Here is a 21,767-nt window from a genome sequence, read left to right on the forward strand (position 1 = left end):
GGCATTTAAAAGGCTATTTTTTTGTTTCATAGCATTTTAAATTAGTTTTACTGACTTTATTTAATATGTGACATTTTATGAACTATCAGGGCTTCATACACATTGTATCTGTTGGTTAGGTAGGACTACCATAACGGAGCACCAGAGGCTGGGTGGCTTAAATAACAGAAATTTATTTTCTCACTGTCTGGCACCTACAAGTCTGAGATGAAGGTGCATAATAAAACCTACTTACCTTGTTTAAAAAGATTCAAAAGTGTCCATCCAGAACATATTTATTATACTTAGGAACTATCATAATCCTTTTGGCTTTGAATGAAGTTGGTCTAAATAGTCAACGTATCCTGAAAAAAAAAAAAAGTTTTAATAAATGGTTTTGTTTTTATATGTCATCTTAACCCATTTAAAGAGGCTCCAGGAAATTTTATGTCAAAACAAAAGAAACAACAGCAGGAACTATTACTGAAGAAAAACAGCATCTTTGATTTCTGGGCATTAAGTGCCCCCCAAAATTACAAGTACTTGTAAAGATTGGGCTGAAAATATAAATCACCATGGATTCTTCTGTAAGGGATCAGATTAGGCATCTTTTCTGCATGCCCTTAATCGCTCTTTGTTTTGCACAGGTGTCTTCGTTCTAACTTCAAGCCACATACATTTTATTTTCTCATGAGGATTTGCAGTCATTACTCTGGATGATACAGTCTATTCTTTGAAATTACTCTATCTCTGCCCCTCGGTGGTCATAACTGGTAAGAAATGTATTTCTTTTTTCACTTTCAGTTTGAAAGCATTTTTTGTTTTGCATCTGTTTGGCATATATATATATAGGTAGATAGATATAGATATAGATATAGATATAGATATAGATATAGATATAGATATATAGATATAGATAGATATAGATATAGATTCATTGTGTCAATTAACAAATTGTTGGACAGACTTTTTAAAGCCATGACACTCATCTTAGAAGGGTCAATATTTTTCTTGAGATCCAAGATGAATACACATCAGCTCAAGGTCCCCCTTGGACTCAGGGCCAGATGAATCAGCAGGCGTGGGTTTTGCCTCACGGTTTCAGACACGGAGCTTTGTTTCCTAATTTCACTGAAGCCAATTATTTATTTTTCCTACGTTTGCTCTGTTGGGTTGGATTCAGAAAAGAGAGGCGCAAACTATAGACATGATTTTTGAAAGTAAGTCTCTACAAGAGCCAATATTTGGAAGCAGTCCAAGTGCCCATCAGTAGAGGAGTGGATAAAAAAAGCTGTGGTGTGTTTACATAATGGAGTATTACGCAGCAGGAAAAAATGACCTTTTGCGACAGCATGGATGGGCCTGGAGGGTGTTATGCTCAGTGAAACAAGTCAGCCAGAGAAGGACAAGTACCATAGGATGTCACTCTTATGTGGAATCTAATGAACAAAGCAAACTAGCAAGCAAACGAGAGACAGACTCATAAAGAGCAGACTGACGGCTGTGGTGGGGGTGGGGCTGGGCGAGGGGCTAGAGAGATTGAGTATAAACAGACAAAGAAAGAGTGAGAATACTCATGGATACAGACAGCAGTGTGGTGATTGTCGGGGGATTAGAGTGGGAGTGGCAGGGGGACAACTGGTGATGGACGGAGACTTGACTCAGCAGAGGAAACACACAACATGGGGCACAGAGATGCGTCACAGAACTGGGCACTGGACACCTGTATCATTGTGTTAACTAGGGTCACCCCCCTAAAGTCAGTTTCAAAAAGAGAAAAAAGAGAAGCACACTCCTCTATTGTCGACCTTACGTAGGAGACCCGAAGGATTCTAGGATTCTTACACTATTTGAATTTTGGGGTGGGCGGGCTCTCCAGCTTAGAAACAGCAAATCGCTCCCTGACTGATGGGAGGCCTGTCCACAGACTACAAACAGGTCATAGAAACACTGTAACAGTGCCGCACCGCTGGCAATGGCCGCACGGCAACCAGGCCACAGGAAAAAAAACTGTCAAGAAATAGGTTCACTTAAATATTTTAAAGCATCTGATTTCCCCAAGAAATCTTGAGTTAAGCAAGACCCAGTTGGAGTCTCTTGGCTTACCTATCAAGGCTATTAATAAATATAGATTCCAGGACAGAGTTGCCTTGTGGCTACAATAAGAATAGTAGTAGAAGCAGAGATTCCCACGGACATTCGGTTGACCCAGTTCTCCTGGTTGTATAGAAGTAGGAACTGAAGGGGCTGTTCAAGAGCTAATGTAGCTCAGAGCCGTGTCGGAGAACATCCTGATAATACTTTTCAGTTGGTGGAAATACTTTTATTAGAGAGCATTTTATTACAGCAACATTTATGCTTCCGCGTGGAACCGAGTCCTCTGCTCGGCTAAATGATTTTTTTGTGTGATCAATTCATTAGATTTGCTTCTCCCTGAAAACACAGGAAACTTCTATTTCCTCAAAGATAAAATTTATTTATTTATTTATTTATTTATTTATTTATTTATTTATTTTGCAAAATTTTATACGAAGCTTATGAATGTCACCTCTGTATTTCTAGGCTAAGTCAATTCTTAATCCGTAACTATCAAACATTCTGGTAGAAGAAATGGTGAAGTCTGACACCTGGCTGGAACTGTCTCTCCCTGGCCATGAGAAAGAGGCCACCTGCCAAACTGCTGGGTCCAGGGATGCAGCGACTCACTCTCTCTGCTTATAGAAGTGTGAAGGGTAGAGCTTATAAATTCTCTTGACGAGGTCAAGACTAGTAGTATCATACTTCCAGAGAGCTCCGTAGATTGAGGTGGTTAAAAGGATGGTAAAGATGGTCAGGGATTTGAGATAGGCTATTAGAATATGGTAGATTTGCGAAAAGATTCGCAGCTCACAGTTTAAGGAGAACAGACCTCACATTAGCTTGTTTCACCTTTTGGGGTTTTTACCCAGAACATTCCTTACTGACCTGGCTCAATGTTCTTTAGAAGTCAGAACGCTTTCAGCTGCTGGTGTTAGAAATCCATATTGAACTGACTCAGGTTTCTGAGGAGGAAAGGTCAGAAAAAAATAAAGTCAGTAGTTACAGGAATTATTACATCTTTCCAAAACCTCAAAGGTAGGAAACAGGTACTCACCCTAAAAGGTTTAGTTTTTATTAAGGTAACATCAGTTTATAACAACTGGCCCACTTCAAAACTGTCAAGGTCATTAAAAACAAGGAATGTCTGAGAAACTACCCCAGCCAAGAGTAACCCAAGGAGACGTGATGACTAAAGGTGGTATTTGGGTTAGGGGTTAGGGCACAGGTCGGGAACCTATGGCTCGCGAGCCAGATGTGGCTCTTTTGATGGCTGCATCTGGCTCGCAGACAAATCTTTCATAAAAAAATAATAACGTTAAAAATATAAAACATTCTCATGTATTACAATCCATTCGTTTCCTACCGCTCATGTTCATGGTTGCGGGTGGCTAGAGCCAAGCACAGCTGTCCTCCGGGACAACACCAAATTTTTATTGGATAATGCATAATGTACACGGGTCGTTGTGAGGTCAGGAAGTAAACTTCCCTCCTTTAATCAAGTAGTCAGCTAGCTAAATGCAGAAACCCTTTTGATGAAGAAGATGGCTAAAAGAAAAAAAGATGAGGAGTATTATACTTTTCAGCAGGAATGGACAGAGGAATTCGCCTTTGTGGAGACAGCAGGTGTGCAGTGTGTCTAATATGCAATGATAAAATTGCATCGATGAAACGGTCAAATATAAAGCGGCACTTGGACGCACACCATACTACATTTGCATCGAAATATCCATTGGGGGACAGCAGGAAAAAAGTATGTCAATAGCTACTGTGCAGAGTGCAAGCTAGTCAGCAGCAACTCTGTGTTTGGACCCAACAAGGTGACTAGAATTTGGCTAGCTTTGCTGGTGCTTTAGCAATTGTGAGAAACGAAAAGTCATTCAGAGATGGGGAGTATGCCAAAACATTCATGCATGATGTTGCCAGTGAACTTTTTGACAACTTTTTGGATAAATACAAGATAATCAGATGAATAAAAGACATGCCTCTATTTGGCAAGAAATGTTCACGATCATACCATCATGATGGCAAATCAAATTGAGGCAACACAAGTGAAGGACATAAATGCAGCACCATTCTTTTCTCTCGCTTTGGATGAGTCAACAGATGTAAGCCATTTATCCCAGTTCAGCGTGATTGCAAGGTATGCTGTCGCTGACATACCACGTGAGAAAAGTCTTGCTGTTTTGCCTATGAAAGAAACAAGAGGGGAGGATTTACTCAAGTCTTTCACTGAGTTTGCTAAAGAAAAAAATCTACCGATGGATAAACTTATTTCAGTGTGTACTGATGGTGCTCCGTGCATGGTGGGGAAAAACTGATTCGTAAGACTTCTTCGTAAACATAAAAAGAGACTCATCCTAAGTTTTCACTGCATCCTACATCAGAAAGTGCTTTGTGCTCAGATGTGTGGCGAGCAGCTTGGTGAGGTGATGTCGCTGGTCATTCGGGTAGTCAACCTTATTGTTGCCCAAGCTTTAAATGATCACCAGTTTAAAACACTGCTGAATGAAGTTGGAAATAATTACCCTGGTCTGCTTCTGCACAGCAATGTGTATTGGTTATCAAGAGGGAAGGTGTTCAGCCGTTTCACAGCTTGTCTGAGCAAAATCTGGACTTTTCTTGAAATGAAAAACGTCGAGCATCCTGAGTTAGCTAACTCTGAGTGGCTCCTGAAGTTCTACTATCTCATGGACATGACTGAACATCTGAACCAGCTCAATGTGAAAATGCAAGGCATTGGAAATACAGTCTTATCCCTTCAACAAGTAGTGTTTGCATTTGAAAATAAGCTGGAACTCTTCATCGCCAACATTGAAACAGGTAATTTACTACACTTTGAAAAACTGGGAGAGTTTAAAGATGCATGCACAGCAAGTGACCCTGTTCAACATCTTGATCTCCATCCAGCAGCTAGCGGGCTTCACATCTAATCTCCTGCAGTCATTCAAAGTGCGCTTTGGAGAATTTCGTGAGTGCACTAGTCTTTTTAAGTTTGTCACCCATCCACACGAGTGTGCAGTGGACAGTGCTGACCTGAGTTACATTTCCGGTGTCTCCGTCAGAGATTTTGAGCTACAAGCTGCTGACCTGAAGGCCTTATACATGTGGGTGAATAAGTTCAAGTCACTGAAGGAAGATTTGGAAAGACTTGCATGACAGCAAGCAGAGTTGGCGAGCAAACACAAGTGGGGAGAAATGAAAAAACTTCAACCCGCAGACCAGCTAGCTGATTGTCAAAACTTGGAACGCGCTTCCTGTCACATACTATACAGTGCAGCGTGTGAGTATTGCTGTTCTGACAATGTTTGGCTCTACGTATGCATGTGAGCAGTCTTTCTCACATCTAAAGAACGTTAAGACCAATCTACAACCATGTTTAACGGATGGAAGTCTCAACGCCTGCATGAAGCTTAACCTCACCACATATCAACCAGACTACAAAGCCATCAGCAAAACCATGCAGCACCAGAAGTTGCATTAATGGTAAGAACTACTTTATTCATCATTGGTTAGCAACAGCATAACAACGTTATTAAAAAGAATTCAGAGACTTGTTGTACTTTAAAAGTGTTGGTCTTACATAAAATGCACACATTTACTTGTATTTAGTGTTAAACATATTGTATGGCTCTCACAGAATTATATTTTAAAATGTGTGGCGTTCATGGCTCTCTCAGCCAAAAAGGTTCCCGACCCCTGGGTTAGGGTCCTGGGGCATTTGTAGGGCACGAGGTATAATTAAGGTACTCTAAATGGACTGCAGACTTAAGTTAACAATGATGTAACAACGTTCCTTTGTTAATCATTATAATTTTCTCCTACTTATGTAAAACTGTATGTACAGAGGAAACTGGGTACAACATGATTTCTTCTAAAATATGAAGTTTTTATAAAAAGAAAAGTCCTTTGAAACCTGCGTCTTTTTCATCTATTTCACATTTTATTAACACAACCTTGCTTTGTTTCTAGGAAACTGAGGAAATTCTATTTGCACGTTGATGGACCGTATCAAACCATAAGCACATGATTTTCCCCCATAAGATGACCTGTTCTGCATCTTGGGGATATTGACCATTTCCTGGGCAGTGTGTTGACATATGCTCTCAGAGAGGGGACAGAATAAAGAATCTTTTTCACTTCAGGAAGGCTGTTTTAAGAGGAAGTTTTAATTTTGTTAAATTAGAGTTAGAATATTGAACAAATGATCGTTTCTTTTATTTTTTTACAGAGACCGAGAGAGAGTCAGAGAGAGGGATAGACAGGGACAGACAGACAGGAACGAAGAGATGAGAAGCATCAATCGTTAGTTTTTTATTGAGCGTTGCGACACATTAGTTGTTCATTGATTGCTTTCTCATATGTGCCTTGACTGCGGGCCTTCAGCAGACTGAGTAACCCCTTGCTCGAGCCAGCGACCTTGGGTCCAAGCTGGTGAGCTTTTGCTCAAACCAGATGAGCCTGTGCTCAAGCTGGCGACCTCGGGGTCTCGAACCTGGGTCCTCTACATCCCAGTCCGACGCTCTATCCACTCACTGCACCATTGCCCAGTCAGGCCAAAGGATCATTTTATTAACTTTTGTTTTAAAGATAGGTATCATGTATAAAGGTTAATCAGATGTTATATAATTCATATTATTTCTGTGAAGACTGTTGTAAGGTTTGCCTCTTCTGTGCGGAAATATCACAAGTGTCATCGAGGGCTAAATTGGTCAAGGTCATATGTCTATCCATTACGTACATATATGAGCATGCTTGTGTGTCTGTCTGTCTGCCTACCTCTCTATGTATCATCTCTCCCTTCCTGACACACTTATCTTCCTATTTACTTACAACAATCATTGAATGACTGTCTAGTGCAACACTTAAGACAGCAACAAAAGAATTAATTACAAATATATAAACCCACATAATTGCGGCGCTGTATTAAACACATATGAATAAATTCAACAAACGTAAACAGGACTGACGCCTTGGATTTTTTTACGGCACGATATGGATGGAATTAAGTAACGATCACATCTCATTGGCTCGATTGGGCTGAAGCACTGTGTTTTCCACTTGCGCTGTGTGAAGACGATCACAGGGTAGTTCTGGCCGTGGAGAGCTTTCGAAAGCTGTAGGATGTTGATGCACTGCCGTCTTTTGGATGGATTAAATCATTAGGGCATATCAGTCAATTTCCTAGGGATTTATATCTTGAATATGGGCTTACACAATTTTTTTTCCCCTTTACATTGAATTTATTGAGGTGACAATGGTTAACAAAATTATCGAGGTTTCGGGTGCCCAATTCTGCAACATGCCGCCTGTACACTGTATTGTGTGTTCACCACCCCCAGTGAAGTCTCCATCCATCACCGTGTATCCCCCCAACCCCCTCCGCCTGCCCCCACCCACACAGTTGTCCGACTTCTTGAGTCCCCCCAGCCCCGCCCCCCTCCTCCGACCATCATTAAGTGTGCTTACACTTCTACCTGCCACACGAGCATCTGTCTGCCTGAGGACTTCTCTGAAGCCCTGGAAAGAGCCGGGGCTTGCGTCATGGCGGGTTAGGAGCAGCCAGGGAGACTGGCTGGTGTTGTGTCAATATCCTGGCTCTTTTCCCCCACATTGGATAACGCTGCGGAAGACGTTTACACCGGACCCCAGAGTTGACCCAGACGGATTGAGCCTCAGTTCCCACCAGTGTTCAGCGCCGTGCCTCTTGAACACACCTCTGCTGACTGCCTTCCGTCCCCCGGTCTCCTGCTCAGCTGCCGCCCCTCCCAACCCAACTACCAACACGTGGACCCTCGTCCCCGAGCCTCGTTTGCTCTCCGGGCTCCCTGTTGGAGGAAGATCTTGGCTGCATCACAGAGATAGAAGCCTGAGCAAACACTATCAGCTGTACTTGTCTGGACTGGGGAGGCCGAGACAAATTGCTGAAGTGTGACTTCTGCATCTACACAATAATGTGCTGGCAAATGTTTAAGAAAACATTATTGAAAAAAAATATATATATATACTTTTAAATATATATATAAAATATGTATATATATATACTTTTGATAAATATGTATGATATATTTTAAATATTTACATCCTTTTAAGATGAAATTATACACATCTACTTAAATGTATGTATATTTCTTTGTCATAAATATTCCCAACATAAAGGATGCATAAAATATTTTTGATCTTTCCACCTATCCCTTCAAAAGTAATCTTACACGATGTTTTCATTGACTTTTGCCAACCTCTTCTGTCTGTCCTCGAATTATGGTTGAAGTTCACGTTATGGTAGCTCTGACGTGAATGTTGGTCAATGCTTTTTTGTACACTAATAAGATGACAGACAGTAGGACCATTAAGACATACATATGTTGAGATGTCAGTTATTTGTCAATGACAGGAATTAGTTCTTTAGTTAACTAGATACTAATGTTCTAGTAGTAAAAAATATTGTGCTATCTGTGATGACAAGACCACACAGACAAGTCCTCTCCCAGTTAACACAAAATAACCAGCACAGGAAGTAACGCCACACAACGCTGAACACACAGACGTCGTTCACACAAAGGAACAACTCTCTACATATTCCAGCCTGCCAAGAATACATGAGCATACACAGGAATTATGAATAAAAAACATGATAATGTTAGAGGATTTTAAATGATGTTCCCATATTCGATGTAAACGTTTATTTTTCTTGTCTTTTCTCAACTAGCTGTTATGATTATGCAAAACTGAAGAATGATTTGTCAATTCAATGCAAGTCAAATCTCAAAAAACTAACATGATTACTGTTATATTTCATAAGAATCATACGTGCAAGTTTCCTCCCACGGTTCAGGAACTGAGTGAACTAAATTTCAATGTGGGTCTCTTCATTTATGTAGGGATTGGTGTGGCACTATATGCCTTTGAAAGTTCAGTGCTTCTGGTAAGATATCAATATGTATGTTGTCAACATATCCCTTGACATATATTTGAATATAAGCATTAAAACAACATACTATCATCTTATATGCAACTAGATTCATTTTGAGGAAACACTAACCTCAGGAGAGTTCAGTGCCTATGTTATCCTAGATCTATGATAGCGAACCTTTTTATAAAAACCGCCCACTTTTGCAGTGCCACCCACCATGAAAGCTGGCACACCCACTAGTGGGCGGGAGGGACCAGGTTGACCAGCACTGCAAAAGTGGACGGTTTTTATAAAAAGATTCTCCATCAGGGTCCTAGATGGTGAGTGAACACTAAAGTATGAGCTTTAACTTGCAGATCTGGAAATTAAAATGGTACTAAGGCACGTACGTTTGTAAAACTTCTTACCTAAAGAAATATAGCTGCTGCACGGTTGCCAGGTGGTTTGGGAAAAACATTGAGGAGAAGCCTTGGTAGAGTATATGATTGTCTAACCCCTGTGCTGTACACCTGAAACCAATACAAAATAATATTGAATGTAAACTATCATTGAAAAATAAAATTAAAAAATAAAGAGGGAAACACAGTTGGTTTATTTTTTTTAACCAATTTTTTTCTCGAATAGATGCATTCTCCTCTTCTACCACTAAATTGTGAATTAACTTTGTGAATGAGAGTATTGCTTTGCCCCAGGGAAGATTTCTTAATTAGAGATGTGCATTTTTAGATCTATAATACAAATTGCATGAACTCCACATACCTTGTCTATGTGACAGTAAATTAAATGTCATTAGAAAAAATATCTTTTCTGCCTTATTTCTACCATAATATATCTTTCAATACCATATTTCTTATAAGACATACCTGTCAAATATTTAAATTGGATTATTAATTTTTCTTATAGCTCAGGGGCAGAGTTTAAATTTATATGCAAATGTCACAACTTCTAAAGGTCTGAATTCATCTACTTTGTTGAAGTTTGACTTTGTATAGAAGATAGTATGCAAATAATCCCCTGGACTAAGAATGATATTCTCGTTATCTCTAGGATAATAACTGAACAGAAACATTTGAATACTCATAAATGTATAAGAACTAGTTTTGAGTTCCATAAATATTTCATACAAGAGACCCTTACAACATGTGTTATCATTCACATACAAGTTGGTATCATTAAATCTCAAGATTAATCGAAATAAATATCCCTTTGAACTGACTGTCAAGCATGAATAGAACTAAAATGATCAAAAATGCATAAAATAATGTGCAAAAGAACAAGAAGTATTTCCACACAATTCCTGGTCAGGAAAAATTATGTACAAGTTGGTCCATTCTTATTCTGAAATAGCACGAGGAATAATTGTGCCCCCTGAGATAACCTACTTTTGATAGCAACTATTTATGGAAATATAATCTTCATCTAGTACTTAGTAGTCTTTTTAGGTCTTCAGAAAGATAGAAAGCTGTCTAATGCATCTCTTTTCCTAATCTTACTATGATCACACTCAGTTACTAAATCATCCCTAATGGTTCTGTTTTTTAGGGTAAGTGCATGTTTTTCAGGGTAAGTGCATTCTGTTCTTTGTGTGTATATAGATATAAATTTTTGTGCAGGTTAAACTGCCTCCACCACTGCTCTGTGAAATCACACAGTGAGGCACTTGGTCTAATTTATCATTACTCTATCTCTCATAACTAACCCACACCATCCTCTCTCTCTCTCTCTCTCTCTCTCTCTCTCTCTCTCTTTCTCTCTCTCCATATATATCTTTCAATAGAGGGAAACACAGTTGGTTTATTTTTTTTTTACCCAATTTTTTTCTCGAATAGATACATTCTCATTCTCCTCTTCTACCACTAAATTGTGAATTAACTTTGTGAATGAGAGTATTGCTTTGCCCCAGGGAAGATTTCTTAATTAGAGATGTGTATTTTTAGATCTATAATACAAATTGCATGAACTCCACATACCTTGTCTATATGACAGTAAATTAATATATATATATACATATATATATATATAGTAGATATGCAATAGATGTTTGCTGAATGAAAGAATTTTGAATAAAAATCAGAAAGAACACATTCCACGCAATGGAGGGAATTTCATATGTGAATAGAGCATGTGTACAGACAATGAAATAACAAGGAAATATATAAATCCCAATGATCCAGGATGAAGGAACAAAGTCACTCTGAGGGAGTTGCAAGTGACTTTAAAGCTGACTAGCAAGGCGGAGGTCACAATAGAGTCATAAGAGGCAATTCCAGGTAGAGGGGTTATAGCACACGGCGGCCTGGGGCTGTAACACTGCAGTCATCCCCCGAGAGCCACAGGCATCTCAAGCTTTCCAGAAATCGAAACTGAAGGGGAGTTTATTTGGGTGTAGACATGACCGTGTTATGAAAACATTCAGCTGGGCAAGGACTCTCACAGCACATACTGAGTAATCCATCCTTGGCCCCACAGTTAACAAATGCCACCTACACTTTGCAGTGTATGTTTGTAATTATTTTGTTCTATATTTTGGACTTTGTATGGCACTGAGTTGATTTATCTGTCTATTCCTCTATGGTTATCAACCTCTTAACCCCTGTGGCTCTCTAAATAATTTGACTAGACTGTAAGATGGGGCCACCTCATTATTTTCTGTTTCGGGCGACAAGCTGAGTCACAAGTGGGGGGAATCGATTCGGATTTGAGGAGAATGAGAAGTTACAGAGTAGCTTCTGCAGGGTGTGAAAGGAGAGGAGTTTAGACAAGCTCCATGCATGGCATGACTGTATCTGAAAATACTTCTCTCTTCGGTTACGTGGGTTTTCTCTCTTAGCCCTTAGCTCTCTTCCTAGGCACACCGTACTCTTCTGATTACTGCTTTGACTCGGAATTCTGGCTGGTTCAGCTCAGAAGGCAGATGGCCAGAAGGATCCACCGTTAAGTTGTGGACATTTTGAATACCAATAAGAAAGCAGCCGGATGACCCTGCCATGGGCTCAAAGCTTCGTCAGTGTGAAAACAAAGCCACAGTTGGGTCACTGTACTCGGTGGAACAGAAGGAGGTATCTATATTTACAAAACAGAGGACTGAGGAGTACGGGGGTTGAAAGGAGGGATGAAGGGATGATGATGCTAAGAGAACTGGATATTCTAGACGCCGTCTTATGGTCAAGAGCGCCACCACGGTGAGAAATGTTTTGCTCTGGAACATAAGATGTTCTTTTTGTTTTCTGGGGAATGTGGTGGAGGGTGGTATGCCCAGGAACCCCGAGGTGAGAGAAATAGGGAAGGCAGGAACGGAGAAGCGTATCGCGTGCCACTATTTCTGACATGACCTCAGCTATCCGTATGGCTCTGTGCTGGTTGTTATGAAGTCGTTAAGAGGGGTGATTTGAATGGTTGCACATGCACTTTGTATAGAATTATATCTGGTATTTTCTCTATCATGTGTTATTGGTTTCTCGTACCACTCAAAGCTTGGACAGTAACCCCACCTACCTGGACTGTGTTTTCAGTCTCTGCTTATGGACTTCATCAAACTTCCATCTACACCCTAAGAGTTCATCAATTTCACCTCAAAGAGCGTCGGCCTAGCGTGCGGAGGACCCGGGTTCGATTCCCGGCCAGGGCACATAGGAGAAGCGCCCATTTGCTTCTCCACCCCTCCGCCGCACTTTCCTCTCTGTCTCTCTCTTCCCCTCCCGCAGCCAAGGCTCCATTGGAGCAAAGATGGCCCGGGCACTGGGGATGGCTCTGTGGCCTCTGCCTCAGGCGCTAGAGTGGCTCTGGTCGCAACATGGCCACGCCCAGGATGGACAGAGCATCGCCCCCTGGTGGGCAGAGCATCGCCCCATGGTGGGTGTGCCGGGTGGATTCCGGTCGGGCGCATGCGGGAGTCTGTCTGACTGTCTCTCCCTGTTTCCAGCTTCAGAAAAATGAAAAAAAAAAAAAAAAAAAAGAGTTACAATGGATCAAGACCTGAACCTCAAAGCTGAAGAAACGTAATACAACCCTTAGAGGAAAATGGGAGAAACGGTTCAGAAACGACACGGCAGTGATTTCTGGGTTGCGATGCCCAAAGGGGAGGTACTGCAGGCAGGGGGCATCGCCTTCCCTTCACCACCTGTCTCCAGCTGCATTGGATCTGCCTGTCTGTCTCCATTCCGATTTCGGGAACCTCACCTCTTCCCAGCCAATGTCCTCCCTTGAACAGCAGACACTCAGGAATTCTATTTCCGTTTCCACTCGACCCCTGGCAGGATGGGATGGGACGGTCCCACCGGGCGGTTGTGAGGCCCCTCCCCCTCCCGGACAAAGTGTTGACGGAGGACACTTACCCAGAGAGGTCCAGCACTGACCTTTGGGTAAACGTCCCAGTTAGCTCAGTGTGTTAGTTTTCTGGAAATCGTTTCCTGCCTCACCGGCTATACTACTGGGAAATAATTTTTAAACTTTCTTTCTTTTTTTCTTCTTCAGAAATTTGACTTGTAGAAAATGAAGTAAATTTGTGCGGTATTTATCTCTGTACAGAACAAAGCTAAATACACTATTTTGCAACATGAGCTAGTTAAGCAACATGACATAATTTCCCCCCACAGTCATTTAGCTTATGACTTCCCACTGTGTAATCTCTCCGGCTCCAACAATAATTCAACTCCTTGTTACAAGCGAGGCTGAGTACTTGGCCGTACATTAATAAAAAGATAATAATAATGGTCGCACTTAAGGACGAACAACCATGTAATTAACTCTGAATTGTTTGCGCAAAAGAGAGATAAAGATGTTCTATTCGTCAGAAAAAAAAAATAGACATAATGTCTGTTAATTATCTTTATAAATGCTTGCCATGTCTTTTAAAATTAATAGAGCAGTCTATAAAATATTTTCAAGTTTTTATTCTATTAAAAACTGAGGATGAGAATAACCTAGAAATTTCCAGGATTCTTCTAGACGTTGATATTTGCTGGTTTGGAACTAAAACACCAGCACAGAGTACTACCTGCTTAAGATGGTGTCTAAGCCCCTGACTTATATCTTCACAGTTTTTTTTTTTACAAAAACAGTCTGTAAATTGTGAGGGAAGGACAGATGAAAAACCGTGGTGGCAAGTCAAAGTAGCAACTAATTTCATATACTCTGAGCCAATTCCCCACATACGCAGAGGAGGTTTAACTGAAAATAAGTCACAGGGGGAAAAAAAACAACACCAGCAAAATCTTCACCACTCAGCCGTGGACATGAGCAGACTTTTTCTTTTCCTTGTTATGTCTTCTCCCTGCACCGGCGTTTTTTCCGACCTCTACGTTCAGAAATCAGAGCATGTCCCATCCACTGAACCAGAATGTAAACATGGGTCCCTATTGGACGAATGCTTTTTTTTTGGAGTACCCACCCACTCGTACAGTATTTTTCTGCTCCCCTCATAGGCAAAATGTAAAATCTTCCAAAAACAGCAAGCAGGCGAAACGACACTTAGGAGGCAGATCACGGAGGAAAAATACCAGTGTTTGGGTTTGCCGGAAACAGCCTTCTCTGGAAATGGCTTCTAAGTTTTCCCGGCAGCGGGAGTTGGGGGCGTTTGGGGGGTGATGGATATAGTGAAACCGCCACCCCTTCAGAGATGAAGTAGGTATTATCAGTCACAGGAAATTGGGCCAAATGCTGAGAATGACTCCTACCTTTAACATCGTTACATAAGAAGAATACATACTCTTTTTCCTTTTTTCATTGAATTTATCGGGGTGACACTGGAACAAAAGTATACGGTTTTCAAGTGCGAATTCTACAACACATCTCTGTGCATTGTATTGTGTGTTCACACCCCCCTGCCCCCACAAGCTAAGTCTTCACCTATCACCATTTTTCCTATATCCTCCTCCACTGTCCCCACCCCCAGAAAACACCACCCTGTTTTCCATGCGGTCGTGGTCAAGGGGTTAAGGCGATGGACTAGGATACACACTCTTAATACCAAAGCAGAGACCCCTTCCTCTCTATCTGAGTACTCTTGTGAAGATGATAAGGGAACTTGAAGAATAACCACAAAAAAACATATACACCCAAAACGATAGTCAACAAACACAAAATCACGTACCAGGTTTCATCAAGATGGCTGGGAAAAAGTTTTGTACTGAAATTGTACAACTAAGAATACTCAGGGTATGCTGGTGTCTCTGCCTTTCTTCCTGTAATGTAATATCTCCAAGTTTAGTGTGTCTGCAGGTAGTAATATTTTATTCATTTTGATTGCTTTATAGTGTCTTGTTGTATGAATACACTGTAATTTCTGTATGCCTGATACCTTGACAGATATGTTGATCATTTCCTGGCTTTCTATTTTTTAAAAGATGTTACTGTGAAAATGTTGCCTCCATATTTTGTTGCGCATGTGTACACAGTTCTGTTGAGCAGATGCCAAAGAGAAAACAATTGGCATGTGAAGTATGTGGCTCTCGCTCTAGTAGGAACTACGGAGTTCACTTCTCAAACGGGTGCACCTCGTGCCAACAAGCACTTGGTGTGTTCAGACTTATTAATTTTAGATTTTCCATTTGCTGGGCAGAGGCACCCATTCCATTTTAGTTTTAGTTTGTTTTCTTCCAATTATAATAATTCTGAACCCCAATCTTAAAACCAGGTCTGCTATTTGGACATCTCCTCTGTGAAACACCTGCTCTAATCTCTTCCTCATTTTTCTACTCGGCGATACATTTTTCATATTTTTATCAATCTGTAGTTGTTCTTCATAGATTATAGATATGATCTTACTGTCTGCATATGCATTATAAATACCTTCACCACTTTTGTTACATGTATTTACTACTTTAATATTGTATTCTGATAAACAAGAGTTCACAATTTTAATGTGCTAAAATATGTCATTTTTCTCTTTGAGTTTACAGATTTTTATATCTGGTTGAAGAAATTCATTTTTACTCCTCAAATCATAAAGACATGATCCTACAGTATTGCATTACTGCATATCTTTTTATAGTGAAAACCACAATGTCTCTAAAATTTACTTTTATTCATGGTGTGAAGAGTGGGTCACGTTGCATTTTGCCCTGTTTTTACAATTTCTAGCACCAATAATTAAAGTGGCTCTCTTGTCCTTAAGATCTTTCTGTAGCATCTTGATCATAAATCAAGTCTCAGTCTGTTGGTGAACATAATCTTTAAAATTAAAAAAACATGCTCTCTTCACTAATGTAGCTTTCATAATGAATATTTTAATTTGATATAGTTGAAGATTCACATGTAGTTGTAAAAAAATATTAAAAGTGCCCCATACCGTTCATTTACCCAGTTTACACCAAACGTAGCAACCTGTAAAACGCTATGACGATCTCACAACCAGGGTATTTGCATTGATACAGGGAAGACACAAAACATCTCCATCACCACAAGGATTTTTATTGTTATCCACCCCCAGCCACAGACACATACCGATTTTCGCTTTCAGCAACATTGAAGACAGAACTAATCAAGCCGTCAGCTATTAGATCATTAAAAGCAATGACTGACGCTAATCTGTGGTCCTTTTTGACATATGACTCAGGAGGAATTCGACAAATCGCATGGCGGCTCTCCCCGCCTGCTTGTCTATGAACTTGTGTAAGGACAGACGCAGTGCCTACGTCTCTGGAGATGAGGCTGAACTCCGCCTGAGAGGCACGGCCGCACAGTTCAGAATAAACCGTGAGTTTACTCATCTAGACGTGTAGATAAAGTTGTATGGTGATTCTATTTTTATGTTTAAGATGTATTAACATGTATACCACATTTCTATAGTTCGGTCAACTTTTTTTTTTCTTTTTTGTATTTTTCTGAAGCTAGAAACGGGGAGGCAGTCAGACAGACTCCCGCATGCGCCCGACTGGAATCCACCCGGCACGCCCACCAGGAGGCAATGCTCTGCCCCTCCGGGGCGTCGCTCTGTCACCACCAGAGCCACTCTAACGCCTGGGGCAGAGGCCAAGGAGCCATCCTCAGTGCCCAGGACAATTTTGCTCCAATGGAGCCTTGGCTGCGGGAGGGCAAGAGAGAGACAGAGAGGAAGGAGAGGGGGAGGGGTGGAGAAGCAGATGGGCGCCTCTCCTGTGTGCCCTAGCCGGGAATCGAACCCAGGACTTCCGCACTCCAGGCCGACGCTCTACCACTGAGCCAACCGGCCAGGGCCTCGGTCAACTTTTAGTACTCATCATTGGAATAAATCAATTCAGACTGTTCACTTGGAAACACACAATTATAGAGATATATATTTTTAAAATCTATTTTCATATATGAATTTTTGGTAGAGACATGGTGGAGTGACTACTGAAATAATTCATAAAGTGAAATATATATTTGAAAACAAAAAAAAAACCCCATGAAACTAATTATTTAAAGGTGTATTAATTCCACAGAATCATTTGTAATTTTTTTGTAAAATAGAGTAAGAGGAAGGTCATTGACAAAGGAACTCCGTGACTAAAGCCAAGACTTATTCCCAGGAGGACTACTGTTAAAAAGACATACTGATAGGGAGGCTCTGGGGACACGTTTCTTCTCTCTCTGTGAGCCACAGTTTAAACACTGCTGCTAAAGAGCTCCTAAAATGATAGAACTGTGTGTTGTAGAAGTGTGAACCCGGAACCTGTAGAATTTGACGAACCATTGTCACCCTAATCAATTCAAGAAAAAGAAAATAAAATGATGTATCTAAACTACAAGATTTGTCATTGATCTCAAAAAAGTATATATTTTTTGTCAAACTACAAAGTATAAATGCAATGTTTTTGTACCATTTATAAAAATTTCCAAAATAAGCAATTCATTATTATTATTATAACAGACATATATAAACACACATCTGCATATAAACACCTAGGATATAAAAGTGTATTGTATATTAGATAACATTATAAAAGTGCAGAATGAGAGGGATACGTACACGTCTCAGGGGTTCGATTTGATCACTTTTGATGATCATTCGGGTGATTTCTACTCTATCTTTACATTTATTTTTCATCTAAAAAGAAATAAAGTCTAAAAGATGAAGAAAGTATAAAAAGAAAGATGGGAAAAAGGAAAGAAAAAAGGATGGAAGGGAGGTGGAAGAAAAGGAAAGGAGAGAGGAAGAAAGGGAGGGAAGGAGGGAGGGAGGGAGGGAGGGAGGGAGGGAGGGAAGGAAGGAGGAAGGGAGGGAAGGAGGGAGGGAGGGAGGAAGGAAGGAAGGAAGGAAGGAAGGAAGGAAGGAAGGAAGGAAGGAAGGAAGGAAGGAAGGATTCATCAAGGAGAGGTTGATTTTAAACTATTCTGAAGCGATAAAGAATTATATATGACATTCTAGGGAAAAAATAGAGGACATAATTCACATAAGATACACTAGATACATGCAAAGCTATCGGAGGCCAAATGCTATAATGGGCATGAAGATTAATACTAACACTGAGTTGTGGCACACTAAATGCACCTCAAAAGTAGAAAATCAAAGATAATCAAAATAGAAAAGAATATTTCTTCTTTCTTTGTTTCATGTTTCTTTGTTTAATGTTGCAAAGTCACACATGACCAAAGAACAAAGATCTTTTCCATATAAACAAGAACTTGGGATTATCCTACAAAATAATTAGATTGTCATGTACAATCTCAGTACTTTTTACTAATTTTCTATTGAAGCGTTATAAGAGTATTTTTAATCTGTATTTCAAAAATTACCTTGAAAAGTGTATGCACAAAATGTTTAATCATTTGTACTATGGTCAAAACTGGATGGAAATTGAACAAAAATAATTTAATAAGGAAACTATAGCAGAAGAACAGGCATACATAGAACTTCAACCTTTGGAATATTCAGAGAGATCCTTGAAAACTCATTCCCTTAAGAGCCTCGGAATAGATCCGTCTGCCTGGCTAATTCTTGTTCCCTACTGTGCCTGGGTACTATTAACTATCTTCCCAGAATAAAAACAGTCACTAAGGTTATGCTAGACTGGAGAAAATAATGCCATTGGAGATAACCAATGAGTTCTTTTGTATTTCTGTGAGTGGGATGGGGGTGGGCGTGCAGCTTTGGTTTTAGGGAGGATTAAATGTTTTGAGCCTCATTTCGTAAAGAGGGCAGATTAACTACTCTCATAAAGGCCAAAATAAAATTCGTAAACATAAAGGAACAGCTCGTTTACAAATTTTCACAGTCCAATCGCTCTGCAATTTTACTAAATGAACAACCCTAAGAACGGCGGGCACAGACTCGGCGCTGACGGCGGACGGTGAATCTAGCTCAGGTGGCTAGGAGGGTGTCGTGTGTGATGGGGAGGTGGAGGCACGCACCCTCACTGGAACGGGGCGCTGTGCACACTGTCGACCAAGTCTTTTATATGATTTCCACTCTCAGCCGGTTCACCAAGGCCGAGGTGATGGCGCTCTGAAAGGAAGTGCTAGGCTTTGCAGCTAATCAGAAATTCATCAATCAATCACTTTTCCTTTGGAGTCATTCTCTACTGGAACAGTCCATTTCCAGAGAGAGCGCCCTATTATAGATTACAAAACCAAAAAATGGGGAGCCCTTTTATAAAAGTTAATTCAATGGAGACGGGAGGAGAGAAGGCATTTGGATATTGGTTTCCTGGCTCTGATCTTTGTACTATGGACAGGGGTTTGATAACATTAGGAGATGGAGAGAAAGGTATATATAGACTCTCTGAACCGATACTTGCAACATCTTTTTAATGTCTAACATCATTTCAAAATAATTTAAAAAAAATGCCTGACCTGTGGTGGCGCAGTGGATAAAGCGTCGACCTGGACATGCTGAGGTCGCCGGTTTGAAACCTGGGCTTGCCTGGTCAAGGCACATATGGGAGTTGGTGCTTCCAGCTCCTCCCCCCTTCTCTCTCTCCTCTCTCTCCCTTTCTGTCTCTCTCTCTCTCTCCTCTCTAAAAATGAATAAATAAATAAAAAAAATTTAAAAAAAAAGTTTAAAAAAATAATTTAAAAAATGATTTTCTAGTGTCACAGGATGAATATGTTGTCATCCAAGTGTCTAACTGTGGGCTGTTCTCAAGAAATATCTGAGTCTTCTTCCGGGGGGGGGGGGGTTAAAATCTCCACGAGCTCCTCCACTGTTACAGACTGTATGGTTGATAAACTTTCCTTACTAACTGATAAGGAGTCATTGTTGATCACTTTGAGTTTGTATCGCTGAAAGTCTTCTTTGGAAAAAGAAATCGCTCGTTGGAAAGCTGCACACGGATGGAGACCGTGAATAGGCATCCGTTTCACTGCAGATATGTTTGTGGCTACTAGATTCTGATCCTTCGGGGTTTTTTTGTGGGTTTTTTTTTGTTTTGTTTTGTTTTTGTTTTTTTGTATTTTTCTGAAGCTGGAAACGGGGAGAGACAGTCAGACAGACTCCCGCATGCGCCCGGCACGCCCACCAGGGGCGACGCTCTGCCCACCAGGGGGCTATGCTCTGCCCCTCCGGGGCGTCACTCTGCCGCGACCAGAGCCACTCTAGCGCCTGAGGCAGAGGCCAAGGAGCCATCCCCAGCGCCCGGGCCATCTTTGCTCCAATGGAGCCTTGGCTGCAGGAGGGGAAGAGAGACACAGAGAGGAAGGAGGGGGGGGTGTGGAGAAGCAAATGGGTGCTTCTCCTATGTGCCCTGGCCGGGAATCGAACCTGGGTCCCCCGCACACCAGGCCGACACTCTACCGCTGAGCCAACCGGCCAGGGCCTGATCCTTCGTTTTTACCGTGCACATGACGCCTAAGTAAATGGAAACACTTAAAATGGATTTAACAAGTGGGCGCGTCTGGAAGGAGGGGCCGGAGCTAGTATCGTTTTCTGTTCTCTACACCCCCCGCCCCCTTCCCAGCTAGCGCTGTTCTTGGAAATGACCACAGCCTTCTTGTATTAAAATTGATTGCATAGAATAAATGTAGCTCAAATCATGTCTGTGGTGATAACCCAATCTTCTGAGTTCATTTAATATATGCCTAATTCAGTCCCCTGAATAATGCCATCAAATTTATTTTTTGAAAGGGGAGAGACAAACTTACTTTTCTGTTTATAAAAGTATCACATGCTAACGACAGAACATTTAGAAAAATAACCATGAAAATAAAATTCCCTAGTAGCTCTGCCACCTAAGGTTGACCACATCTAACATTTTGTATTGTTTCTTAATACTTTTCCTGTGACTGTATATTTGACAAAAGGTGGGACGTTCACACAGAGAATTCATTGACCTTCAGTCATAGCTGATGTCTACTATAATTCTTCACATATTAGATAACGCAAACCAAATATTTCACTCGTATAGCTTTTCCTTTAAAAAAATACTTCCTACGCACCACTAATGTATTTACACCGAAGAGCCTGACCCATCAAATTCCACCCTCATCATGACTTATCCCAAATAGCAGGTGAGGCAATGGGGACTTAGAAGGGAGAGAACCCCACTCGTCCATGCGACACGGTCACAGAAATTGATCGGGACCCAGCGACAGAAGTGACACCAGGACCCGTTGATCCTGGACGATGGTTTCAGGATTGTTTGTAGACAGCGCTGTTTTTTTACCTGCCACACGGGCTGCCTCAAATTATAATTATCAGCAACCAGTAGACACTGCTGTTTTCTTTTTTTTTTTTTTTTTTTTTTTGTATTTTTCTGAAGCTGGAAATGGGGAGAGACAGTCAGATAGACTCCCGCATGCGCCCAACCAGATCCGCATGCGCCCGACTGGGGATCCACCCGGCACGCCCACCAGGGACGATGTTCTGCCCACCAAGGGGCGACGCTCTGCCCACCAGGGGGCG

General features: G+C 41.0%; 1 non-coding gene across 1 annotated transcript; it reads right to left on the reverse strand.

The window, feature by feature from the left end:
* Nucleotides 1-17,067: 17,067 nt before the first annotated feature.
* Nucleotides 17,068-17,143, reverse strand: TRNAS-GGA (transfer RNA serine (anticodon GGA)). The gene has a single exon. It is a non-coding gene; the product is annotated as a tRNA-Ser (tRNA).
* Nucleotides 17,144-21,767: the final 4,624 nt, after the last annotated feature.

Source organism: Saccopteryx leptura, chromosome 12, assembly GCF_036850995.1.
Source record: "Saccopteryx leptura isolate mSacLep1 chromosome 12, mSacLep1_pri_phased_curated, whole genome shotgun sequence".
NCBI lineage: Eukaryota > Metazoa > Chordata > Mammalia > Chiroptera > Emballonuridae > Saccopteryx > Saccopteryx leptura.